This window comes from Diospyros lotus, chromosome 9, assembly GCF_014633365.1.
Source record: "Diospyros lotus cultivar Yz01 chromosome 9, ASM1463336v1, whole genome shotgun sequence".
NCBI classification, from domain to species: Eukaryota; Viridiplantae; Streptophyta; class Magnoliopsida; order Ericales; family Ebenaceae; genus Diospyros; species Diospyros lotus.
In genome coordinates this window covers 12,453,468-12,476,145 of record NC_068346.1, presented here as the reverse complement: position 1 = coordinate 12,476,145, position 22,678 = coordinate 12,453,468, and the positions used below count along the sequence as shown (strand labels likewise).

Below are 22,678 nucleotides of genomic sequence, written 5' to 3'. Positions count from 1 at the left end.
ATCTTATAGGCTGGGTTTAGTAGTTCGTGTAAAAATTTGTGACAGAAGGCATTGTTGGATACGCAAACTAAGACTTAATTGCAATATAGAAGAATACCGAATTGCTCTGCAAAAATGTGAGTTATCTTCGAAAAAATTTCAAAAATTTCAGAAATATGAGAATAATATTTTAGAATTTTTTATGACAAAATTGGAAGAGAAGTGCATGATTGGTATTTATTATGGATTTTTGAGGCAATATGTAATACCCGAGAAATTCTAAAGGACTCAAGGGTAAATTATCATGGGGGGCAAAAATGAAATTTAAGAATAAATGAAAGGTATAACGGTAATTTATTACCGTATAAATGACCGAATTAACTGTCGGGAGTGTCCTGGAGCCAAGATACCAAAGAAAAATGATGTGGCATTAACAAGCACCCTGAAATAAGATTTATGGCATTGAAAGAAATCGGATCGGGAACGGTTTTCAGTACAGCTAAAATGCAGCTGCCAATTAGACTACAATACCGAATTATTATAGATAATTTTTGGGAAGTCAACGGAAGCTTGAAGGGGCTTCGATTTTTCATTAGGAACAACCCTTCAGTGGTTTCAGGAAGAAACAAAGAGGTTTAAGGCCAAAACGAAGATTCGGACCTAAGTGGAGTTTTCTGAAATTACCAGAGGGAGGTTAAAACGATGACTTCTTGGAATCCTCAGGAGTCAAATTGATGTTTTAGGACTTGAGGGTCTTGAAACCAAATTTGAAAAGTTCAGGGGCTAAGTAAAAAGGGGCAAAAAGGTAAAAGCCAAAAGTTAAGGGGCCAAATTGCAAAAAGCCAAAAGTTGGCCAATGACCAACACATGGACGGTCGGACATGGCTAATTTTGGCCACAGGGATGGCACGAGGGATGGTCAGGGAGCATCTTTTGTAAAAGGTTGGGTCGACAACGGCCCATGGGTTGCCAGAAAAAGCAAGAAAATTGATCAAAAATTCAGTCAGATTATCGCAAGCCTGCAACTCGCTTTTATGGACAGGAAAGGTCGGTTTGAGGTTAATCTAAGGTAGGTTTTAACTCCTAAGGCAATGGATTAGCCGAGCAAGGGCTTTTGGAAGCTCAAAAATGCCTATAAATAGGAATTCATAGATGGCCGAAAAATGGGGAAGAAGAAGCTTCAAATCAGCCATGTTATCGAACAAATTGGGGCTCCAAATTAAGGGGCTTTTGTTTTCCATGACGAGGGGAAGCTTTCTGGAGAAAATGGGCCATTTTGGTCAAGGTTTGATGGTCGTTCGAGGCCTCGCCGAAAAATGAGGCGGATGGCCAAACCGAAGCTTTGGTCGTCCGGTTGAGGGTCTTTGGGTTGTCCTTTCAGGCCAAGGATGGTGCCATGGTGATCGAATGAAGGAGGGCTTTCGAGGAGCGAAGTCGTCTCGAATCGCCAGCACGGCCATCGCCGGAGAAGACAACCGGCGCATGCCGGTCACGCGCTAGTCTCCACGTGCGCCCACTCGCCCTAGGCGCGTGTAGGTGCATGGCTAGGCCGAAAATTGGTAGAAAATCGAGAAAAATATTTTATGGAGATCCGTGTGAAAATATTTGGGTTTGGGATTCTCGATGTCTCGATTTTAGCATCAAATAGCCTCGTTTTACGTAAAAATGCAACATTCAGGTAAGTTCATTATTTTTTCTTTGAAGTTCATAGCCTATGATGAATTGTTGTGGAATTAGATTTGAGAAAAAAATCTCGATGGTATTTATTGGGATTTTTAGAAGGAAAAATGAGAAAAAAATGAAGAAAAAATTAAATAAATGGAATATTGAGGATATTTAGTGATTAAATATTATTTTATGATTGAGGTGATCGAGATAATGTGATTGGTGTAACTTTTGAGAGTTGACACGAGAATCGAGGTCTGGCACGTATATCGAGGCGATGTGCGCTTTTCGAGGTGTCCTGATCTTTGGGCAAAGGTGAGTTTTCTTATCATAACTATGGTTTTGTGAGTGATTTTCTCACAAAAACTTATGTTCATGATACGGTTGTTATATATGCATGTTGTTATGAATGCAATATTCATTTTGTCATATTGCATGGAAAGTCGTGATAATTGCATGACATAATATTATTGTCATATTAATATTTGTGCATGGGAATAGGATGTCGCCCCTAGAGTGTAGCCGTAATTCCCCTAGGGCAATGATGGAATAACGTTAGGCTTATCCTGCAAAGGTTCGGGATTTGCCTAGGATTTCGTGCTGAGCTGGTGGGCTTGGAAAGTTACATTAGGGGCAAATGTTGTTCATGTTATCGCATCATGTATTCATATATATGTTTTTGGACCCTCACTAGAAGTTTCATCTTCTAATGGGTTATGCTCCTAAAACATTCAACGTTTCAGTTTAGACTTACAGCTTAAGCAAGGAGCAGGTTTAGATATGACGGCATGTGATGACAAGGACGATGGATTCAGCGAGCTAACTCGGATATGTTTTAGCTGATACTTTATTGATGATTAATCTTATTAGAATATTATGGAATCTCCATGTATTTATGTATTTCATTATTGAGGATATGATGTTAACTATGGTATGGATTCTTATAAATAAAGTGAATTGATTATGTACCGTATCAGGTTTCGATTATTGCTTCTGCATTTTTAATGATTTGCTGAGGGTTTTGTTTGGAATTTGGTACTTAAAGTTAAGTTATGTACCGAGAAAGAAAGAAAATAATAATTTATGTATATTTTGAGCCCCAACATAGTGACACGCTCTGTAAGAGAAAAGTGGGATGTTACACAATAAAGGCTTGAAAATCAAAGAGAAAATAAGAAATAAATAGAACATAGATTTTGAAAATTATGAGAAAATTTTTTAGGCTTAGGAATATTGTTTTAGGAATTATTGTGAAGAGAAATAGAGAAAATTTTATGAGGAAGTATTTATTTCATAATCTTGATGAAATAATAAGAGGAAATGGGAGAAATTAGAAAAATTAGAGAAAATTAGAAATATGATTTTCTTAAGTAATTATGATGCCCAGGATACGTCAAGATTCATAATTGAGTACGATTGGAAGTCTGACAAGAATTTTGAGGCAAAATTACGCTAGAGGCAAAATTATCTTTTTTGCAAGGTAAGTGTTACGTTTCACTTGGATTTAGTTTTATGAAAATGCTTGGTTTGTATGTGGTTCGACCCAAAATCCGATTTTATGTAAATAATTTTGTCATGTTGTCATGCATTGATGTGAGTATGTCATGTAGATTGCATTTACATGTCTTAATGATGAAATATGCATATAAGCATGATAAGATTCACGGTCATACGTTGCACGGGTTTGGGATTAGGTACTAGCGCCGTTACTTTGTCAAGGGTGCACCTATACACCTCGGTCTGGTAGGGAGACTGTAAAAATGACAGGTAATCTTAAGGTGCGGTCGACCCAAACAGAGAGTTACGATGTCATGTGCATTGTATAAATACATGAGCATTAAATGTTTTATTCCCTTACTTAGATGATTCATTATCTAACTTGGGCTTTACCCCTAGAATATTCAAACGTTCCAGATGGAGATTGTAGCAGAAACGAGGATGAATGAGGTATGAAATGGCACTTAGCAAAGTATATGATAAGTTGAATGTATGTTATGTAGTCCATATATTTAAGTTCTGCTACTTTGAATTCGGAACGTTTTGAGAAATTATGATGTATAACCTTAATTATGGTTAATAAGAATGTAAGAATTGATTTATGATTAATGTTAAGATGTTAGGTTCGATTCTAGCTTCAGTATTTGATGTTTATGATAATTCTCTTTTGAGATAGATGTATGGAAATTTTGTGATGGATATAAGAAATGATATGGTTTAACAATAGTTTTTAAGAAAAAAATTTATTATCCCATAATTGTCCTAAGTTATATAGCACGCTCAAAAAATGGGGTGTTACAGTAGGATTGTCCTGACATAATACTAGTTGTCACTCAAGGTCTTTCAGGGTACTTTGAAGAGATTGAGAGATCTTCGTTGTAGATCAAAAGTGTTTAGTCAACGTCAAGGTGGTTGACGTGTCCTGATTGCTACTTAGTAGTAAACCTAGAGGGTCTTGAAGTAGATTTGGAAGTTTTGGCTTAGAGCTCTGAGAAGCAGATTTGATGAGTAATGAGTGGCAATTGAGAAGTAGGGAGCGGCTGAGTGAGAGACGAGAACAAGTGTGAGTTGCGAGCAATCGAGGGGCGAGCCAAAGTGGGCGAGTGACGAAACGAGAGAAAGGCAATGAGCGAGAGCAAGGCGAGTGACCTCAGCGACAATCCGACAGAGGCAGAGCAAGTAAGAGTGAGTGAGAGCTAGGGCGAGCGAGCAACAGTTGACAGAACAAGTAAGAGCGGAAAAAGGAAAAGGGCAGGGGCGGAGCACTGGAGCAAGGTTTCTGGGTTTGCTGCATTTCAGCATTTGGGCGCATAAGAGAGAAGGGTTTCCAAATTTATGGGCCCCAAAAAAATCACAGATTTATGGGCCCTGAGACAACTGCCTCATGGGCCTCCTTATAGGTCCAGCTCTGTTCACTTAACACTATAGGACAGATAAGGTGAGAAGTGAAATCTTCAACTTTTGGCTACTTATATAATATTATTGGCTCTTTTTGATAACTTATCAACGCAATTGTATTTTAAGCTCCAGCTATCATTAGCTTTATTTTGTAATATGCTTAAAATTATCTTTCATCCATGCACCACTCAGTCAAAGATGTGATTGCCTATGTGAGAAGTCCAATCAATTGTCCGACATACCTTTAATTCTAGCACTTAGCATTATGCACAAATCATTTTATATTGCACTTAACATTTATGCAATTAGAATCATGCACTAAGCATTATGTATGTGTGTTGGCTTAAACAAATTCAATACTAAATACAATAGGCATTAATCAATAATGAAACATAATTCAGTTCTAAACATAAAATGGGAAAATAATATTTACATGTTATTGTTCACAAAATACCATAACTCATTTAATATTTACACATTCCTAGGGATTTAACATGGCCTTAGAATAAATCCCTTAGAATGGGTTTTATAAACGAATGTGCTCATCACTTTTGTATAAATATATTGTAAGTGCACTTCCTTTTGTGCAACTATATCTCTAACTAAGTTATATCTCTAACTAAGTTATATCTCGTACCAATATGTTTGGTCTTTGAATGATACACGGGATCTCTTTTGAATGTGATTGCAGCTTCACTATCACAATTCACTATGACAAAATTTGATGTGTCATTTCTAACTCCCAAGTGATTCAAAAATCGCTTCAGCTAAATATTTTCTTGTATTACTACTGTTAATGCTACAAACTCGTCTTCCATTGTAGACAATGCTACATAAGTTTATTTCTTGCTAATTTAGGAGATAACTCCATTGCCAAGTAGGAAAGCATATCTAGATGTAGATTTTTTTCTTATCTAGATCTCCTCCCCAATCAACATCAATATATCCCTCAAGATACAAATATTTTCCTTGATAACAGAGGGACTAGTCTATTGCACCCTTCAAGTACCTCGGTATCCATTTTATAGGTATCCAATGAGACTAGTCTAGGTTGGATTGATATTTAGTACACCATGTCAACTACATAGCAAATATCTAGTCTTGTGTACATCATCGCATACAACTACCCATGATATTAGAATAAGGAACTATTGCCATTTGTTCCTTATATTATGGAGTTTTAGTGCACATTTTTCTATTCAAGCCTTCACCTTTCGCAATTGGAGTATCTATAGGCTTATAGTCTTGCATATAAAATCATTCATGTATCTTTCTAATGCATGACTCTTGGGAAAGAGCTAACAACATCTTTGAACAATCTCTCTTCATTTTAACACCAAATATATATGTTGTTTCGCCTATGCCCATCTCAACCAAGTGTATGCCATCTACATAAAGTGATAAGATCACAAACTTATCATCTAATCATTTAGCATACACACAGTAGTCTTCATCAATCATATTAAAGTCACATGAGATAATCACTTGATGAAATCTTAAGTACTGTTGAGTTAATATTTTGATGATGATGTTGATGATAAAATATTAAAGCAAAACTTTAATTAATATTAAATCAAAATTCAAGTAAAGTCCCCATGTTAAATCGAGTATCTATTTACCCTACTCGAATAAAGCTTTCTAGTAATCAAGTGATTGTAATGCAAAAGTTTTAACAAACTTTAAACCATTATTCATATGCTAGTAATCAAGTAGATAAGTGTTTGGGTTTACAGTAATCACGTATCTCAATAGATATTTCAAGGCTCAATCTAGTATATGCATATTGCACTCGGATATTGTTGGTGTTAGTATCCTAATACTAGATTTAAATGACATCTAGTATGAGTGTTGAGCCTAATGATATAATCATGCTTGTTATTTAGATGGTTATATCTTCATTCATAGCTCTCCATTTATATATAAATGAGTCCGTAGATATTCTGATAATCTTTATTCTTAAGTTGTTAAGAATATATGACAAAAATCTATAACACGTGATTTTTTAAAAGTATTCCTAATCCTAAAATTTCTCTAAAGGAGACTAAAATTAATCGATTATAGACTAGCACATGGGCTACTACATTTAATTAGTATGAGATACTAATGATAAAGGATGGTGAGTCACATGTCATATTACATGAGATGCAAATAGTAGACATGTGGGTCAATGTTAATTGAACATCTATTGAATGTGACACTTATAACAGATCACATGATTGAGAGGATTAATGATCTATTATTGACTTTAAATTGTGCATCTGGTCATTTAATCAAAAGTAACAGAGTTTTCTAGTACATTGGTGCCTAGAGTTTACCATTGAGCGGAACCATCAAGATGTTTGTCCCTTTACACACAATCGCCACTCAAGAGGATGGAGAATTGAGGATTAAAAACTTATTCAACCGAATTCTTCCCTTTTAAAAACTCTTGAGTTTTTCTTATACAAAGAAAACACTTGTTATAAATATATATGTTGTTTGGGAGTGATAGTAATATAAATACACAAACAAGCACAATATTAACACAAGATATATAGTAGCTCGGTGTCTCCAACACCTACGTCTATTCTCTCAAAGTCAACTCGACACTTGAGGTTCCACTATAACCATACTTAGCTTTTCCAACAAGTTCACCCAAGAAACTTTTACACAACACCGAGATTTTCCCCTTAGCTCACCTCAAAAACTAATACAACCCACCTAGATTTCAACGGGCTCTAGGATGCCACTCACAATCCACAATTTATACAAATAAACAATCTTATGTCCAAGAAACTTGGACTAATATGGATATGAATACAAGAAAAAATATTTCAAGGAAAATATACAAATAATACAAGAATTACCAACAAAAAGAAAACTTCTTCTTTACCTTGGGCTCTAAATTGATTGATCTTTGTAGCTTGAGCCTTGGATTGCTTTGAATGAGATCTTGAGAGCTTGGGTGTGCTTTAGAATGATAGATCTTGATAGTGCATTAGTCTTCTCTAAAAAACTCTTCTTGATATATATACTTGAGCTTCCAACGAATTTGTAACGGCTAGAAAAATCCGATTGTTAGAGTCTAGATTATTCTAAAACAAGAGTCAACTTCCATTTTAAGTGGGAGTCGACTCTAGTTATATAAGAGTCGACTTCTCCACTGCTAGAGTCGACTCTTCGAAATACACCAATGTTGTCGAGTCGACTCTGCATAACTTGCTCTCAGCTGAATTAACTCTGCATAACCCAAAGTCAACTGTCCCTCACCAGGAGTCGACTCTCAGTCCAGATTTTTAGAAAAATTAGGTTTGTTTGAAGATACAATCCATAGCATGTATACATTACATTATATTTACATTTCTTTAGTTTAAGTAAAATGTAAATAAGAAAATACCATCCATTTGAATTTAATAAAAATATCTAAAAAATTAAAATTCATAACAATAAGAAAATAGAATTTTAGTTTTAGTACAAATTCGGGATTTAGCGATTTTACCACCCCAAAATACATACCCTATTATTTCTTGAAAAATTCATTAAAATTTATTTTAATAACAATGAATATTAGCTATCAAAATACCGGGAGATAGTTTTTCAAAATGAAAATATTTTCTTTTATGTCTCCTTATAATATGTTAATCTTCCAGACTTAGAAAAATAACATTTCTTGGTTTATTTTGATACACAAAATACTATAATTATTAAAATATATTCTCCACCATAAGACATATTAAAAATCCATTAGGGGATTTAAATATATCAAAAATAATTTTACTAAAATTATATTTTGTTAAACATCAAAATACACAATAGATCGATTGGAGCAAATTGGCTCAACACGAGAGTGAGAGGTTGGGATGGTCTCTTTGTAATCTCTATGAAGTGGTGTATGGAGGCAGATGCTCGTTGATGGAATCTATTGTCCTCCATCAGATGGGGTGAACATACTATGTAATCTCGGTCAGTCGATGATTGTAGGAGTCATTGGCCAAGGCATGTATAATCGAAAAGAGGTTTTAATATTAGAAGGAGTTTTAATGTGTCATCTCAATCACCCCAGACTAGATCTTGCATAGTTACTAAGTTCTGTGAGTTTAGTCAATTCATGGCTCTTAATTGATCGGGATGTTACTCAATGAAAAGACTATCATGCACAATAATCAAGAGCCCTAAACAGGTTTATAAGAAATTCTGAATTCATTACCATTATGATCGTCCTAAGTCCTGTCTAGAAGATATTCAGAATCTTTCAAAATGCTTCAGGGAGATGGATAGATCCTATTAGTAGATTAAAGTGTTTAATCGATAATAAAGAGTTAACGTGTATTGATTGTTATATGACTGTGAATCTAAAAAATCACACCCTAAGTAGGTATAGCACTAGATTAGTTAATCTAACGTGATAGACTGTTATTCCATAATTAAGAGTTAACGGAAATTTAATTACTATTAAGAGTTAATGATTGATAAAAATATCATTAAAACTTAATGAGGTTTTCAGTGATTTAATAAATATGAGAAAAGTGTAATTAATTATTATATAATATTAGTGTGTATAATTGTTATATATAATATATATTATAAAAATTAATTTAATTAAGAGGAGATTTGAAAAGTTAAAATTAGCTTTTCAGCCAATTTCGTTGAAGGGACAATTGAACAGCTGGGGCACTGGGATACTGCAGGCGCATTATTGCTCCGGGGGGAGTTCTCGCCCATGGCTCCGATATACATACATATATATATATATTATATGATAAATAATTATATTGTTATTATTATTATGATTAAGAATCCTAGGCAGCAGCCCCTTTTCGTCGAATGCTTCTCTCTCTTCTTCTACCGTCCGTCCGTTCTGCTGCCCTGTTCTCCATCTCTCGGCTGATTGCAATATAATATATATATGATATATATATATATTTTTTTTTATTTATAAAGGGGAGAAGCAGTGCGACGTCGGGCAACAAGGAGCGGCTTTTGGTTTTCCTCTTCGTTCATTCGATTTTCCGTTCATGGGGAAAATATACATATGATATATATATATATATATTAGTAACGGACACAGAGCAGATTGGAAAAGAAGATAGATATTTGTAATGAGTTGCAGTATTAATGATGTTTTGATGGTAAAAAATTTTATATATTTAATATTTAAAAATAAATTATATTTTATTTTTAAAAATAAAAAAATCTATGTGCTTACGATGCTCATAAAATCTTATATATTTATTTTAAAATAAATTTTTAGTATTTGTTTTGAAATTAAATGTGTTAAAAGAATGTCAAAATATTTTTCATATCAAAAATACTGTTTTTGAAATCAGAACTATCGACTATGTTAGTAAAACTATCAAAAGTTTTGTACCTTTATTTTTTGGCTCTTAAAGACAAGTAAACTATTAACAGTCTTTAATATCAGTCAACTGTTTCCTTGAAAATTGTTGACCAGTCTGATATGCCTGTTGACCAGCTATTTGCATGCTCTCAGCCACCATCAATTGTCAACCTCTGCATCAGATTCGGTTACTCATTTTTGTAGCAAGTCAACCGATTTCTTCTACTTGTCGACGAGTCTATGTGCATTCTTGAAAAGTAGTTGATCGATCTTCTGAGTCGACTGTTTTATTCACAAATTTCTTTAACGGCTAGTTTTTGTAGGGTACAATGGCTAATGATAGTTAGTTTTTCTTCAAACTTTGAAAAAGTCCATAAATACAACCCAATGAAGCGTTGATTCAATTTGCTCATATTAATTAATTTTTGATAATTAATAAAAAGAAAATTTTTAATATATAAACTATAGTATTTTTGGTGATTAACAAAAAGAGTATTTTTTTAAAATATATTAATTGTAGTACCAAATTATTTTTGATTAATTTATAAAATATTTTTTTCATAGTATATGTAGTAGTACCAAAATTATTATTTTACATTAAAATTATTTTTAAAATAATTTTAAAATGCATAAAAAATTTCTATAAAAATATATTTTCAAAATGTTACAGTAAACAGTGATGCTACAATAAATTCGACCGTTATAGTGAATAGTGACGCTATAATGAATACGACCGTTATAGTGAATAGTGATGCTACAGTTCCGCCATCGCTACAGTATCCAACCATTGCTATAGTATTTTTTATACCATTGTGAACAGTGCCCAGAAACACCTATAAATACCTCAGGCTTGTTTTGAAGATAATTTATTGCACATATTGCATATCCAAAGCATTCCAAAACTCTCTAACGCTCTTAAGCAAAAATCCAAGCAATCCAAAGCTCTTAAAGTATAATTACACATCCACCAGAAAGTCACAAAGCAAGAAGAGAAAAGTCTTTCGAGTCTTTTACGACAAATCTGAACTTCTCCATTTGATAATACAAATTTATTTACTTTATTTATATTTCATTTTTCTTGTATAATTTGTTCTTAATTGCTTATTTATTTATGTCCAAGTGTGGACAATTACTTGTAATCGTTTAAATTATTGTTGTGGATTGTATAGGTTTCCTAAAACCATTAAAATCTAGATGAATCTAGTTTTCAAAGTAAACTAGAGAGAAAACCTTAGTATTAATAGTTTCTTATAACTCATTGTAATCTAAGAATGTATCTAGTTTTCAGGGTGAGTTAGAGAGAAAACTTTAGTAAGATTGATTTAGTGGAACTTCAAGGGTGGTTAGATCTTGGGAGAGTGAATTAGGTGTGTGTAAAGACATTGAACCATTGTAAATTACGCATTGTCTCATTTTATTTATTGTTGATATATCTTGTGGCTTACATAATCTATCAATCTCAAATACTACTCATACATATTTGTTAAATATATTATCTAATAAAATCATTAATTAATAATTCTCTTTAAAATTGTTAAAAATTTTAATCACTCAATTCACTTCCCCTCTTGAATGGCCATACCTCAAGGGACTAACAATTGGTATGAGAATAAACTTCTAAAATAGTTGAACCCTTAGTCAATACTTCAACTTAGAAGAGATCTAGATGACCTCATTCACCAACTAAACTATAGCGGAAGGACCATCACCCTATAGGCCACCATTCTTTGATGGCACAAATTTTACCTATTGAAAAATGAGAATGAAGTCTTATTTGATTTCAATAGATTTTTACTTATGAAAAATTGTTAAAAATGGTTTTGAAATGTCTAAACCAAAAGAGAAAGAACTAAAAATGAAAGAATTAATAGGAACACTTTTAACTCATGAATTAATATTAAATAAGATTAATGAAAATATTAAAGGTAAGAAAACCCTAGTCTTAAAAGCAAATGAGGAATTCAAGTCTACTGAAGAGAAAGAAGAGGAAGAAATAGCCCTTCTAGCAAAAGCATTTGCTAGAATAATGAGAAAAAAAAGAAAATGAGCGTAGGAGAATGTCTCCTAGTTGCTTTAAATGTAAGAAAAGTGTGCACATGCAATTTGATTATTTGGAGAATAAGAAAGAGAAGAAAGTAGAAAATAAGAGATTTAAAAAATCAAAGAAACATGTCTTCTTGGCATGGGATACGGATGCTTCATCCCAATCCGAAGATGAACAAGCACATATGTGCCTCATGGCTATAGAAAAAGACAAAGAAGATATGAAGTTAAAAGAATTACAAAAAGCATACAAAGAACTATATATAAAATATCAATCTATTAAGAAAAAAAGTAAAAACCATCAAGAAAAATCACAAAGAAAATGAAAAATTAAAGAGTGAAATAAAGAACTTAGAAGAAAAACCTCAAGAGCTTAAGAAAAAGAATGAAAATAAATTAAAAGATCAATTAATTAAACTTCAAGAAGAAAATAAAATATTAAAAACTCAAAATGACAAACTATTAGTATAAAAGAATGCCATAGAGAAAAGTTTAGCCACATTGATTTTAAAGAAAATTTCAAAACTCAAACCAATGTACAAAACACCTAAAAAAGAATGGAAATAATCTAGATGGAGACCCCAATCTAAGAGAAGTAATATAGTGCAAATGTGGATACCCAAAGGGGTAGTGCAAACAATGAACGATTTAGGTCACAAAATTTTAAATATTGTTCTTTATCCACATACATCAAGAATATTTAAATCATTTGATCCTAATGAAGAAAGATTCAAGGCACTCGTCTATAGATGGGTACCCGAACCTAAAACATGATATTTTAAATGTGCAGATGTACATGAGGACCACAATGGGCAACAAGTGATATATGGATAATGACTGCTCACGACTCATAGCCGATGAGAGAGATCTATTCTTAGATCTCACTCCCAAAGATGGAGGATCTGTCACATTTAGGGACAATGGGATTGAGTACATGTACACAGCTTAAAGACTAGTAGAACATCCTGAACTCTCCCTATGTGAAAAAGACATAGATGACTTTGACATGAACTATGATAAAATTCGGACTACTCTCACTAGAAAAAATGAGACCTTCGTAGCCGCCAATCATCTAGGGTCCCATGAGTTTTTAATTAGACCCAAAATATAGAGTTTTACACCACTTCATAGTCACTTCAATAAACATCCATGGAGGATCTTTTCACTTTGTCACCTACACTGATCTCCTCATCATGTGGTGTGCCATCCATAACATCCATTTTAGCCTTCCTTGTTTTTTGTTTACTAGAATGTATGAATCAGACATCTGAAAATCATCTAGCAAACTTCCATTTGGGATGGTTATCACCTTTATTCTAAATAAAACCCCTGGTCCTATTTCTCAAAGATCCATTCTGTTGAGAAATTTGTGGTTTTGATTTAATAAAAAAATTAGTAAATTTAGTTAAAAGATGATGACTAAAACAATTAAGAATGAGATATAAAGTAATCGAGTTAGAAAAGCTTTTAATCGAGTAAATCAAGTGAAAATATGACCTTTGTTAATCAAGTAATAAATTCTACTTGAGCCATTCAAAGAGATAGTTCCCAATTCATATTTTCTTTTATCCCTTTGTATTATCAAGAGAAGTCTCTATTGTCTATAATATCATTCTCTTCTCTTGAAATATTTTTCTTCAGATTTCTTTGTAAAATCTGTAAAGGTTAAGCCTTACCATGTAAAAGGCATTAGTTGTGACTAAACTAAATGAAAAGTCATAGTGTAAAGGTTTGTCACTACGCCTGCTCAAAAGTTACCCAATTAAAATTGATTTGCCTAAATCTTTAGTGAGGAGCCAAGGTAATGGACTAGACATAAGTTGAACTACTATATATCTTGTGTGCTGCAATTTTTATTTCCTTTTGATTTATGTTCTTAATTTTGTAAAGGTGAAAAATGCTTAATTCACCCCCATCTTAAGTTAACATACTCTACACATTCCTCACTCATCCTTTGATACTTACTCTAGCCAAACCCTCAAAAGAATGAGGATAAAATATGAGAATGGGGTTTGGAAAATACCTTTTAAGGAAGAGCAACCAAAACACCCAAAAGAGGGTAATCCTCCATCTGACCTTCCTACTCAAGGTGTTGGGACTTCTCAATCCTCCCAACCTTTAGCACCCTCATCATCCAACCCTCATCCTTAACCCACTCCAACCTTTCAAGCACCTACCTCATCATCGTAACAGCCTACACAACTTGCAAGGATTCACATAAATGACTTCCTCACAAGATCCATTACAAGGCTCTTAGATAAGCAAGAAAAGCTAATTGCAAGAATGGACAAGCTGGAGCAAAGACAAAAAGTATGGAAGAAATCCCAGCTGAAATCAAGACAACTATGAAGACATCTAGAAAAATCAAGACTACTATCCAAAAATCCTCCAAAACTACATTGGAAGAAGAATGAGGCAACGAGGATCCTCCTTCAACTGTAGACTAGGATTTCTATGTATTGTTTTTAATTTTAGATAATGTAATCGAACATTTTCAATGTACTTGTTTTGTATGAAATTTCAAGTTTAATGAAGTTGTCTTCTCTTGAAATTGTCTTATGTTCATTCCATACATAAGTACATTCAAATCTATAAGATAAGGGGAGCGAATCAACTAGAAAATTCATTAAGTCATTGGGAGCATCTGTGTCACCTCTCTTTTTTATTAGGGGGAGACCCTTTTGTTAATGACAAAAAGGAAGAGAAAAGAACAATGATAAAATTCTCTAAGAAAATGAGAGATTGACATTATTCATCAAAAAGAAAAAGAGTTTGCAGATCAAGAAGAAAAAAAGAGATTGAGATTATTCTTTCACATTCTTTCATCTCTTTGTAGACATAAGAGAAGAGTTTGAAGATCCTGGTCATTCTATACCTTCTCTTGTATCTTTTATTGACAATTTTTGTTGTAATCTTGTAAAGGTTAAGGATGATCTTATAAAAGACAATGGTTGTGGCTGGTCCTATTTAAAAGGGCATTGGTTGTAAAGGTTTGTAGCTAAATCTATTTTAAAATCTACTCAAGTAAGTTGGTTGGACAAAATCTTTACTAAGGAGCCAAGGTAGTGGAGTAAGCATAGCTAAACCTTTATATATCATGTGTGCTACATTATTTCGGTTTGTTTTTACTTTAAACATTCAAGTTATTTTTTTTTAAATGTGAAAAATCTTAATTAACCTCCTTCTTAAGCTAACAAAGTTTTACAAAAAATATCCCATTTCTAACAGAGAGAATTTGACAAGAAAAAATTAAGTCTTTAATAGAGATGGAAAATATGTTGTCCCTATCATAAACAAAAATAAATACTCATAAGTTTCATCTCTAATAGAGACCAAACTAGATTTCGTCTCTAACAGAGACTAAACTCAAGACAAAAAAAATTTGTCTCTCGCAAAGATGAAACTCGAGGTAGAAAATATCTGCCTCAAACAAAGATGGAATCCAAGGTAGAAAAATTCATAGAGACAAAATTAGCAACTAAAAAATTTCACTTCTAACAGAGGCAGTTTTGTCTGTTTATAAGTGTGCTTAAACGCTTACATGGTATGAAATCCAATCCAATAATGAAACACTTTCCTGATTCTGAATTCTTCTTTTGTAATGAAAATGGTCCAACATTAAAAGGTGAACTTTACTTAATTTAAAAGGTCTTGGGGGTCTTACAAGGGTAGGTGATAGATATTTTTGTAAACTGGTAATATATATAGTGTTATTAGTTTGTAAGATTAAATTTTGAATTTTCTAATTAAAAGTTTTATTACCTCCTCCTTTTTTTCTATTAATAAAAAAGCAATAGACAGCACTGCTTTATGCGAAATGATCGATTTTGTATTATTTTTGTTTTCTTTTTTTTTATTTCAATTCAATTAGAAACAAAAAATTTTCGTCTCTGTAACATTCCTCCAACAGAGACGAAATCCAAGACTAAAAAATTCAATTAGAGACAAAAAAAATTATAAAAATAGAAGCAAAAAGGTGTTAGAGATAGAATCCAAAATTGAAAATTTTCGTCTCTTATAATAAAGACAGAATTAAAGATAGAACAATTCCATCTCTAACAAAGACAAAATTAGGGTTGCAATCGAGCTGAGCCAAGCTTCGCTGAGGTCAGGCTTAGCTCAGTGAGTAAGTGTATGGCCTCGAGATCGACTCGAGCCTTAAGCCCGGCTCAAGCTCGGCAAGGCTCGAAGTGATGCGAATTAGATTGCTAAAGCCTCACAAGATCCGTTAAGCATCTATGGAGGTCCAATGACAAGATCAAGAACCAAGAAATTGAAGGAAGCATTAAATGAGCTAATTGAACACACCTCAAATTCAAACTTTGTTCAAGACTATAATTTGCCCGAATTGAGTATTCAAGGGGGTCCATGCTTTGTCAATGTTATCCAAGCTTCTTAATGCAATTTGGAAAGATCTTGTGAAGAAAAAAACAAGGCATTATCAAATTTGCCACAATTGTGGGTTGATTGATTGATTACCACAATTGATGGCTAATTAATTGATTGCCTAAATTGGTGGCTAATTGATTGATTGCCCAAAATAGTGGCTTTTGATTGATTGACAAAATTGGTGGTTGATTGATTGATTGCCTAAATTGGTGGATGATTGATTAATTGCCACAATTGGTGGTTAATTGATTAATTGCCCAAATTGGTGGATGATTGATTGATTGAGAGAATGTTTGACCACTTCATTTATCTTGTGTTTTTTTTTTTTTTTTACTTTGTTTGTGGCTATATAAGCCAATGTAACCCTATAGGGAAGGCACTTTTGATCAATACTAATAGTGAGAATTTTTTCTTTGGTTCTCCAACGAACTATTTCTAACTTATCAAGATTTCATCTTGTGGCATTCATTCTTGACTTATCACTCACAATCCTTCTCTTCTATCTTGAGTATGGCATCTATCCAACCTTCTTATACATTTGGTTCTTATCTCTTTATAGATAACGAGTCAAGGTCCTTTTGTTTTGCTTATTACAATCTATTTTAGAATGATCCTTGGCAAAGGAACCATTTTTAGAGTCAGGTCTCACCTTCCTTTGTGGGGTTTGCATTATTTGGCATCAGAGCTTTGGCTCTAAACCAGGTTTGATATATCCTTATTTGCTTTCATTGTCTATTATTTCTCTTTATTTTAGGACCTTTGTTTATTTTATTTTATTTTTTTCCTTTCATCTCTTCAACTTTGCCTATTTCTTCAGCTTGATCTATTCAAATTCTGTTATTTGTCATTATACACAAAAAAAAAAAAAGAACAGATAGTTAGAAATTCAAAAAAAAAAGAGGTATAAAAAATTCAAAAATCAACTAAATCTAAACTAATTGAAGTGTTGCTTGCTATCCATGTTTTGATTGTATAAAGTATGTATTATGCCTATTTTGCACAATTCAACCAAAAAAAAAAAAAGAAAACACCAATCCTATTATTTCCTATTCCTTGTTCATGCTGCTTCATAAATACTTCGTACTCTCTATCCTTTGCAAATTGACTCATTCTCATTCTTGGTAATCTAATTGGTTGAGTTTGGATTGTTGCAAGGAAAATTTTGATTGAGTTCGTTTAAGTTCAATAAAGAACTAAAATAGGAGACTAAAAAGTGGAAAAAGGCAAGAGAGTGTGAGTTCATAAGAGGGTAAAAGCCTGTGAGAATAAACGAGTGCAAATGCTGTCAATCTTAAGGGGAAACACGTGAGGGAGTGTTTAGGAGGTTTCCTAACTTTGTTTTTTGCAAGGTATTAAACATGTCTCGAGAAAACGAAGCTCAAGAAAAGATAGATTTCAAACTCTTTTTCAATCCTTGGAGCAAAAATTTGCACAAATGGAGATAAGGTTTGATGAGATAAATGAAAGAATAGATATAGTTGAATCTAGTTCACAAATGGGGCAGCCACATAGAGCTCCTACTATGTAACGAAGAGAGAGGCATCCACCTAGGTATGATTATGAATATGACTATAGGGATGACCTAGATAATGATGATCGTGCTTCTAATGTCAGTATAGGCTGATTTAGGCATGGAAATAGAGATAGAGGAGTTAGACATGAAGATAGGATTGATAACAACTTGGACAACATTAAGATGCAAATTCCATCTTTCTAAGAAAAAAACGATCCTGAAGCTTATTTGGAGTGGGAGACAAAAGTGGAAATGGTGTTTGATTGCCACAACTACTCCGAATTGAAAAAGGTAAAATTGGCGGCTGTAGAATTTACTGATTATGCTATTGTTTGGTGGGATCAACTTATTTTGAACAGGAGACAGAATCGTGAAAGGCCCATTGAGACATGGGAAGAGATGAAGGCTATTATGAGGAAGCGATTCATTCCAAGTCACTACTATAGGGACTTGTTTCAGAAGTTGCAACGCCTTGCTCAAGCTTCCAAAAGTGTTGAGGAATACTACAAAGAGATGGAAATAGCCATGATTAGAGCCAATGTGGAGGAGGATCAAGAAACTACCATGGCTAGGTTCCTAGTTGGACTGAATCATGATATTACAGATGTGGCAGAGTTACAACATTATGTTGAGTTGGATGACATGGTCCACATGGCCATTAAAGTGGAGCAAAAATTGAAGAGAAAGGGATCCATACGAATTGGGCAGAATTCAGGCTCTTCTTCAACATGGAAATCAAATTGGAGCAAAAAGGATGATAAGCCTAATTTCAAGCCTAAAGTCAAAACCTCCAAAAATAACAAAAATGGAGAAGCACCAAACAAGGTAAAATCTGAAACTCCACCTCCTAAAAATAAAGATATCATATGCTTTAAGTGTTTGCAGATAGGCCATACTGCATCTCAATGCCCAAACAAAAGATTGATGATATTGAAAGATGATGATGATAGTGAGACCGAAGATGAATCTGATAATGAATCCATGCCACCTTTGGAGGATGAGAGTGGCGTTGAGTAATAGTTGATGGGAAGCTCTTGGTGGCAAGAAGAGCTCTTAGTGTGTAAGTCAAAGTGGATGAGAAGGTACAACGTGAGAATATTTTTCATACTAGATGACATGTCAATGATAAGGTATGTAGCATGATTATTGATGGGGGGAGTTATACTAATGTGGCTAGTACTAGCTTATTTGAAAAACTGAATTTAACAACTTCGAAGCATCCTAGACCATACAAGCTGTAATGGTTGAATGATTGTTGAGAAGTTAAAGTAAATAAGCAAGTGCTTGTTTCATTCTCAATTGGGAAGTATACGGATGAGGTTTTGTGTGATGTGGTGCTAATGCATGCGGGCCATATTCTTTTGGGGCGACCATGGCAATTTGATAGGCGTGCAATTCATAATGGTTATACCAATAGATTCTCCTTTGTACTTAATGAAAAACTAATTACTCTTGTTCCCATATCCCTAAGACAAGTGTATGAAGACCAAGTGTGGTTAAAAAAAAAAATGAGTGATATGAAAAAGGAGAGTGAGAGTTCAAAAGCAAGAGAAATTGACAAAAAAAATAGAAAAAGAAAGTGAAAAGGGAAAAAGAGTTTCCAATAGTGAGGGAAAAAAAAAAGAGAAAACAAGTGAACTTCTATGTAGGAGAAAGTGGGATCAAAAAAGCTTTGTTTCTAAGTCAGTCTATAATTGTACTTTTGTACAAAGAGGCGTGTTTTAGTGCCGATGAACTTAGGAATTTGATGATGTATTCACTGAAGAGATACCTAATGATTTACCACCAATAAGGGGAATCAAGCATCAAATTGATTTTATACCCGAAGCATCAATTTCAAATAAGCCAGCCTACAGAAGCAATCCCGAGGAAACCAAGGAACTTCAAAGGCAAGTTAGTGAGCTCATGGAGAAGGTGTATGTGCGTGAAAGCATGAGTCCTTGTGCAGTCCCAGTATTTGCTTGTGCCTAAGAAGGATGGGTCATGGAGGATATGTGTTGATTGTCGAGCCATTAACAATATCACTGTAAAGTATCGACATCCCATTCCTAAATTAGATGATATGCTTGATGAATTGCATGGTTCTTGTGTTTTTACCAAAATTGATCTTAAGAGTGGATATCATCAAATTAAGATGAAAGAAAGTGATGAATGGAAAACCGCATTTAAAACAAAATATGGTTTATATGAGTGGTTAGTTATTCCGTTTGGATTAACTAATGCACCTAATACTTTCATGAGATTAATGAATCATGTTTTGCATGCTTTTATTGGCAAATGTGTGGTTGTCTACTTTTATGATATTCTAATCTATAGCAAAAACTTAGATGGGCATGTTAAACATTTAAAACTTGTTTTAGATGTTTTAAGGAAAGAAAAGTTGTTTACTAACCTCAAAAAGTGCACATTTTACACAGATAAACTTGTATTCCTTGGCTTTGTTGTTAGTGCTAGAGGAATTGAGGTTGATAAAGAAAAGGTTAAGGCAATCCAAGATTGGTTGAAACCTACAAGTGTAGGAAATGTTAGAAGTTTCCATGGTTTGGCTAGTTGTTATAGGAGATTTGTGAAAGATTTCAGTAGCCAAGCTACACCTTTGATTGAAGTTATTAAAAAAAATGTAGGCCTTAAGTGGGGAGATGAACAAGAAAAGGTATTTAGTTTGCTTAAGGAAAACTAACTATTGCTCATTTTCTCACTTTACCTAACTTTACTAAAACCTTTAAAATTGAGTATGATGCTTCAGGAATAGGTATTGGAGCTGTTCTAATGCAAGAAGGGTGTCCCATTGCATATTTTGGTGAGAAGCTAAGTGGGGTAGCCTTAAATTATCCTACATATGATAAAGAGATGTATGCATTAATTAAGGCATTGGAAACTTGGCAACACTACCTTTGGCCAAAGGAGTTTATGATTCATACGGATCATGAATCCCTAAAGCATTTAAAGGGACAACACAAGCTAAAAAAATGACATGCTAAGTGGATGGAGTTCATTGAAACCTTTACTCATGTGATCAAATACAAGCAAGGTAAGGAAAATATTGTAGCTGATACATTATCTCGAAGGTATGCCTTACTTTCTACCTAAGATGCAAAAATATTAGATTTTGAGTACATTAAAGACTTATATGTTGATGACTCTGATTTTTGTAATGTATTTAATGCATGTGAGAGAGTGGCATTTGGAAAGTTCTTTAGGCATAATGGGTTTTTGTTTAGAGAGAATAAGTGATGTGTGCCTAAATGTTCTTTGCATGACTTGCTTGTTAGAGAAGCTCATGGTGGTGGTTTGATAGGGCATTTTGGTATATCTAAGACTTTAGATGTTTTGCACAAACACTTCTTTTGGTCTCATATGAAACGTGATGTAGAAAAAATTTGTGAAAGGTGTGTCACGTGTAAACAAGCTAAGTCTAAGGTTAAACCTCACGGTATGTGTTCCTTTGCCTATCCCTAGTGAACCTTGGATTGATATTTCTATGGATTTTGTGTTGGGTTTACCTAGGTCAAAAAGAGGTAAGGATTCCATATATGTGATCATTGATAGATTTTCTAAAATGGCGCATTTTATTCCATGTCACAAAATCGATGATGCCTCACACATTGCTGATTTGTTTTTCAGAGAGATTGTAAGATTGCATGGCATGCCTAAGACTATTATCTCGGACAGGGATCCAAAATTTTTAAGCTATTTTGGAAAGACTTTATGGGGTAAGTTAGGAACTAAACTTTTATTTTCTACTACCTGTCATCCATAAACTGATGGTTAAACCGAAGTAGTTAATAGAACTTTATCTACCTTATTGCATGCTATAATACAAAAGAACTTGAAAACATGGGAAGAATGTTTATCGCATGTAGAGTTTGCATATAATAGGAGTGTGCATTCAGCAACTAAGTTTTCACCTTTTGAAGTAGTGTATGGTTTTAATCCATTAACTCCTTTTGATTTAACTCATCTACCTATGGATGAGCGTGTTAATTTAGATGGAAAGAAGAAAGTTAACTTCGTTAGGCACGGCAAAACATTGAAAACAGAACTAAACAATATGCTAATAAAGGGCGCAAGAAAGTTGTATTTGAGCCTGGTGATTGAGTGGTTTCCGATTCAAAGGCGTTCAAAACTACTTTTGATGGGAGATGGATCATTTCAAGTGCTTGAAAAGATCAATGATAACGCCTACAAGTTAGACCTTCCAAGAGAGTATAACGTAAGTGCAAGCTTTAATGTTGTTGATTTGTCTCCATTTGATGTAGGTGACAATTTGAGGACAAATCCTTTTCAAGAGACGGGGAATAATACGAATCAGGTTGCTAAAGCTTCACAAGATTCGTTAAGCATCCATGGAGGTCCAATAACAAGGTCAAGAACCAAGAAATTGAAGGAATCATTAAATGGGCTAATTGAACACACCTAAAATTCAGACTTTGTTCAAGACTATAATTTACCCCAATTAAGTATTCAAGAAGGTCCATGCTTTGTCAATGTTATCCAAGCTTCTTAATGTAATTTGGAGAGATCTTACGAAGAAACAAACAAGGCATTATCAAATTTGTCACAATTTGTGGTTGATTAATTGATTGCCACAATTGGTGGCTAATTGATTGATTGCCTAAATTGGTGGTTTATTGATTGATTGTCCAAAATTGTGGCTTTTGATTGATTGTCACAATTGGTGGCTAATTCATTGATTGTTAAAATTGGTAGTTGATTGATTGATTATCTAAATTGGTAGATGATTGATTGATTGCCACAATTGGTGGTTAATTGATTAATTGTCCAAATTGGTGGATGATTGATTGATTTGGATAATGTTTTACCACTTCCTTTATCTTGTGTTTTTTTTTTCTACTTTATTTGTGGCTATATAACCC

At 33.6% G+C, this 22,678-nt stretch overlaps 1 pseudogene; it reads left to right on the top strand.

Moving 5' to 3' along the window:
- The first annotated feature begins 860 nt into the window (after nt 1-860).
- On the top strand, nt 861-22,221 carry LOC127809257 (uncharacterized; annotated as a pseudogene).
- The last annotated feature ends 457 nt before the right edge of the window (nt 22,222-22,678 follow it).